Source organism: Vicia villosa, linkage group LG3, assembly GCF_029867415.1.
Source record: "Vicia villosa cultivar HV-30 ecotype Madison, WI linkage group LG3, Vvil1.0, whole genome shotgun sequence".
Taxonomy (NCBI): Eukaryota; Viridiplantae; Streptophyta; class Magnoliopsida; order Fabales; family Fabaceae; genus Vicia; species Vicia villosa.
The window spans coordinates 161,512,851-161,518,987 of NC_081182.1; the positions used below are offsets into that span (position 1 = coordinate 161,512,851).

A 6,137-nucleotide genomic window follows, 5' to 3' on the forward strand; every position below is an offset into this window, starting at 1 on the left:
ATCTCGAAATCGCTCAAGCATCGTTCACGTTTGGAGTTGACAAAGCCATTACTCATTCCACCACGACTAGTCTTCTTCACAACTAAGTATACTTTTAAATCTCTTGTTAGTTGTAATTGTAAATTGTAAATATATATTAAAAGTTAAGATGGTGTGTTTCTTATTGTTTTTAATTTTATTGATTTATTAAAAATAATTATATATTTAATTGTTTATTTTGAATTAAAATAAATGATATAAATTATTTAATTACTGATTAAACCTAGTTATCCTCTTTTTGTTCTTCTTCACCCGATAAACCCCAATTAGTTTAGGGTTTTCATCTTCATCGTTACCTCAGAAAAACTTCTCCAAATTCTAGCAATCCGATTCGAATTTCGCATACAATATCACGAAAACAGCACCGTTTTGGATCCATGTGTTGATTTGCAGATTCGAAAATGAAACGGGCTTATACTATGAAGGGGAAGAAGCGAAAGAACAAGGAAGTGTCAGGGAAGTACAATCGTGAAAAAGATGAAGAAGAACAAGTCCAATCAAAGAAACCAGCGATTCAGAGAAGAACCAACGTCGGTAGTTACAAAAACTGAGGAAAGTAGTGAACTTGCAGGTATTTCAATTGCTCCTTCATTTGAAAAACCAGTGATAAAGCGGGTGTTATTTTCATTCTAGTCTTTTCATATTGTTAAATGTGTTTAAGAATTACTTCTAAGGTTAGATATATGATTGATTGTGAACTATGAAGCACAGACACATAGACACAAATTAAACATAATCACAAGTGTGTTGTGCGGTTTCGGTCCGCGACACTGACACATTTTTTCAGAGGCGTCGGTGCTACATAGGTTTACATCAATGGATATTTTTCTCTAGCTAAGTTATTATACTTTTTGATTTAAGTTCTGATATATTTAGCAGATGCTGCAGTATAACTACTGCAAGGAGGTTAATTTCTAAATTGTACTTCAATGCTAATTTTTCCAGCATTTTGTATATTTTGATAGTCCTAGTTGTATTTGTTAACAAAATCCAACTACACAATCTTTGGGTCCTCGTCGTCGTCCGAAACAGGTAAGTCAATTCATCTCTACACAACTGCCTCTAACACTGTCAGTTATAATAACTCTAATCACGTGCGTGTGTGTGTGTGTGCGTGTAACAGTGAAAAGGTGAAGCTCTCGTTGTTTTTTTGGATGACCGGGTTTAAGATTGTTGATATTCGTTAAGTGTTGAATTGAAAAAGTCAGCTTTGGAGTTGTGTTTTTGGTAATATTCCAGGAGAGGACTCTTCTAAAATTCTGCAATGTCCTTGTCTTAGGTGCAGTGCAGGGCAGACTCACTTTCAATTGTCTTCAACACTAACCTCTTCATCCTCTAAACCACTCATGTTCCCAGGTAAGTCATCTTCAGGTGTGTGCATTACATCATTAACTGGAGCCATCTGCATATATCAAATACAATTTCCTTAAATATTTTCTAACATCTTTTTAGCATATACAAAGTTTCAATTTCAAATCACTTTAATGATATTACCTTCACATTGGAAAGCTGCTGAAAAAAACTAGAATGTTGAAATGAACCTTTCTTCTTTTATAGTATGAAGAAATTTTCATAATTGTTTATAGAATAACTTTCTATAATGGGTAGGTTGTTAATAGATATTGTCATACCTATTCTTATCCTATGTTTGTTATGAATATCTCATTCACACCAAGACAGTGTTGTCCCCACCCTTGTGTATATGAATCTTAATTATTATTGCCTCTCTAAGATTAAATGGTTCTATTCAAACATTTCACATGAATAACTGTCGAGATCCAATAAAAAATGCATGGGCAAAACTTGTGGGGTGCCTTGTATCTAATAAAAACATGCGGATCTTGAGTGCATGAGTTTAAAATAAATATAGTGATTGAGGGTATGATTAACTAGCATATGACCTTAGACTTAAAATAAATATTCTACAATTATGCCTGTGATGCTTGCGTGATGCTGCTCGGTTTGAGTTATTGCATTACGTTTGATTTACTCAGTGCGTCGATGTGAAGCTGCGAACGAAAACTTAATGCGTTGATATTGAACCATGGCTTGTTGCTGAATCTGATGTTGTTCGAATCTCGTTTTGCAGGTCTGAAGCTTGAATGGATGTGGTTGAAAGTTGTTATGATGCTGATCTGAGGTGTTGTGAATTTGTGATGATGAAGGTTCTAATTTGTGAATTGTTTTGTGTGTGTTGGTTTGATGTTAAATTTTGGGCAGTGTTGCTTACAGCTTTATTCTGTTGTAGGAAATGGAAGCTACCGTTGTTGACAGCGGCAATGGAACCGAGACTGGACATATCATTGTGACTACTATTGGTGGTAGAAATGGTCAGCCAAAGCAGGTATACCCCCTTAATTTGGAAGCTATCAATGGTTTTGAATTAGGAATAGCTGCATTTCTCCTTGAAGTTAAGTATTGAAAAAATGAAACAAATCTTAAACATTTTGGTATTATGCCTGTTCAACTTCCTGCTGACTAGAATCTATTTACATTGACTAGCATATGACCGATTTCATATGTCTAGTGATTGGCAAGTATCTTACTAATTGTTAATAAGTGATGATGAGATACCTATTGAAAAGGGTGACAATTTCATATGGTGTGGTTTTATCCTTTTATCCTTAATTGCCGATATTCTTTCTCAATTTTGTTGAATTTTTACATTGAATAGTTTTGTATATTTCTTAATGTTTCAGACTATAAGCTATATGGCAGAGCGTGTTATAGGACATGGATCATTTGGAGTTGTCTTCCAGGTATCAACATGGATCCTGTTGATTCAATCATGACATGTGTTACTTTTGTCACTTCAACATAGTAGCATTTCATGGCTTACACGGTACTATGTTTTATGCAGTTGTTTTCTAGGTCAATGAAATGAGAGATAGACCTTCATGCAGAGTTTCTCAATGTTGAGAATGTACTTGGCTTACACGGTACTATGTTTTATTACAAATACAAACGTGATAGATATACTTGTTGTTTCACTCCATCAATTGTTCAATTTCTAATACAAGATTCTTTCTTCGGCTTTGTTGTTGCAGAGGCTCTTCGGAGATAAGTAGTAGCTTTGATGAATGTAGAAGGAATCAATAGGGAACTTGTTGCAAGCCATCTCCACATTACATTTTCTTTAATATTGTTATTTACAAATCTGTTGTTGCTAAAGCAGCTGGTATAATCCACTTCTAACCCTTTTTTAAAATTATTTTTTTCTTTGAATTTTTTTCTGAAAATCATAATTCTTTCAAATAATTTACCCAAATTTTGTATTATTTCAAGTTGCTAAGTTATATGAGTGAATAAAACAGTGCATCTGACAAACTGGCCTTAAAGTGTGTATACCAACCTTGTTTAGTTGATTAACTTGAAATTTTGTATAGCTTTTGATTTGGCTGAAAATGAGTATTTGTTTTTGGCAGTATGTTTGGATGGACCATTGCCTGCTTATCATTTCAACCGTGGATTCGGATCGGGAGCAAACAGCTGGCTTGTTAATTTAGAGGTATCTCATGATCTTTCATATTATTATATAATAGTATGGTGTTTCTTATAGGTTTCCTCTATATGTTTGTATTGTATACCCAGATAAGATCTCATATAGAAAAGTTTAAAAGTGTTTTTGGGAACACATGTTTGATGATATTTATGTGAAATTCGGTGGCAGGGAGGTGCGTGGATCATCAAATTTCATGGAGAAGGCGATTCCTTTTATGGGAATAATGAGCAATAATGCTCAAGAGAATCCAGATTTTTCATCATATAAGTTTCCTACAAAATGGCTGGCCATCAATCTCACTCAGAATTATGATTATTGTTGTGGTGGTTTGGAGGCCAGATACCGGTGGTACCGTATCTTACTGTTTTAATCTGAATGTGAATCAAGCTAGCTCTGAGGTGAAAAATTCTGTCTGTTGGGGATTTCTCATAATCCAACTATTCCGGGAGAGGACGAAGCTAGTAGTCCAGTAATGAAAGTGATCAAACAAATGAAGTTGGCGTCGATGAATTAGATGAAGAAGACCTTAGTAATAAATTCTGATTTGTACTGTTTTTCTTGTTGACTTGGTGTATCTTTTTAACTTAGGTGGACAAATGATCATTAGTAGCTTGGTTCTTTGAGTCATTTTTAGTAATGTGACTATCTAAATTCTTGTTACTAACTTTGTAGCAATTTTTATAGTAATAAGTTGTATATGAATTTGTCTTATTTAAATTCAAAGTATTTTAAATTAAAATTTAATTTTTATATTATGGTTATTTTAGTATACAATTAATAACATTTTAAATGAAAAATAACATTTTTAGGTTTAAATTTTCATGCTGATATCCTGCGGATTTAGCTGCGGATGTTTCCTGCGGATTTAGCTGCGGAAATTTCCTGCGGATTTAGCTGCGGAATTACCTGCGGAAATTATTACCCACGAAGGTTTTAGCTGGGGAAGAAAAGTCGCAGGAAAATCCGCAGGCAACGTGTTTCCTGCGGAAATTAAGCTAAAATCCGCAGGTAAATCCGCAGGAAATTCGAGTATTTTTAGTAGTGTTTTAACATATAATATAATTTTATGAGTATAAAAATATAACTACTTGAACTATATTAAGTTTAACATTAACTTTTAATTTAAATTTGAAAATTTTAACTTATTATTTAAATGTTGAGTTGAAATCTAGAGTAGAGAGATTTTTAACTTATATTTTAGAAATGGTAAATATATATCAAAATTGTATCTATATTTTTCAATTTCTTCTCTATTACAAATTATTTATTTAAAAGTACCAAACTAAAATTAAAAAGTCCATAACTTACAAAAGCAGAAGCAAAAATAAAACCAAATATTGGTGCCAAACACAATAACTCAATGACAGCTCAAGCAACATTCTAGTGGTTGCTTAGATCTTTGCTAGTCAAAAAATTCATTATGTTTTGGAGTTGATTTTTGAGAATTTTAGACGGAAAATTTTTAAAGGATTGCACTTATATTTTTAAATGTCTGTGATATTTTTAAAATATTTAAAAAATAATATACTATATTAACGTATAAAATTATATTATTTTTAAATTTTAAAAACAATATCAAACACATTTTAAAATATAAATTCAAACCTTCCAAAATCTTTTTCTCTAAAATCCTCAACAAAAAAAACCAATTCTCAGTCAGCCCTTTGGAGCCTGAGTAGCTTCTCCTCCTAAAATAGGTAGTGTACACGAAGACATTTACATTCGTTCATAGTGCACTTCACAATAAAAGGAAACTTACACATGCTTTTTTCACAATCATTGTCGTTGATACAAATTGCTGAGAAGAATAAAGAGAGTATGAGAATATTAATAAAAAATAGATTTAAATAGTTAATATAAGATGGATTGTTTTTATTTTTGTTCTATATTTTTTAAATAAAAATAATCATTGAATGTTAAATTTTTATTTTATATTAATCTTTAAATTTATAATCCGCAAAAAAAAATATGTAAGAAATATGTAAATTTTTTTTGTGAATTTTAATTTTAGAGATTAAAATTAAATGGAGTTCAACATTTAAAAATTTTATTCAAAAAATAAAAATGTAATGATAAAAATAAAAACATGCCAACTTACATAAACAATTGAGTATTTAAGCCAAAAAGATATATAAGAAATTATGTAGGGAATAAATATGAAAAATTGATTACCATCAACCTCCATTGCAGCAAGAAATAGTGAAATAAAGAGGATAATATGATAAACAAACTTATGAATAATAGCCATATTTCCTCCTCTTGCATGTTTCAAATAGAAACGAAATCATCACTTCATTATGTAAAAATATCTTGTTCTCTCTATATCAATTAAATACATTTTTTGAGTCTCTTTAGTACATCAATAAGTTATATTTGTTCCTTTAATACACTTAATAACCAAGCCACATAAAATCTTATAATCATAAGAATTTCCTCTCTTTTTAAACCTTTCGTGATATATAAGGGCAAAATCACAAAATATAAATAATCTTGTTGGGCCGAAGATTTATTGTGTGGAAATAATATACAAATGGGCAAACAATATATTTATACATAAATTCAATATAATGGAGATCAATTGTTTTACAAATTTTTT

At 31.2% G+C, this 6,137-nt stretch overlaps 1 long non-coding RNA gene across 1 annotated transcript; it reads left to right on the forward strand.

Moving 5' to 3' along the window:
• The first annotated feature begins 296 nt into the window (after nucleotides 1-296).
• Nucleotides 297-3,871, forward strand: LOC131662548 (uncharacterized). Its single transcript, XR_009301653.1, has 9 exons — nucleotides 297-610; nucleotides 1,319-1,395; nucleotides 2,129-2,204; nucleotides 2,288-2,383; nucleotides 2,739-2,798; nucleotides 2,900-2,978; nucleotides 3,087-3,217; nucleotides 3,465-3,547; nucleotides 3,710-3,871. It is a non-coding gene; the product is annotated as an uncharacterized LOC131662548 (long non-coding RNA).
• Nucleotides 3,872-6,137: the final 2,266 nt, after the last annotated feature.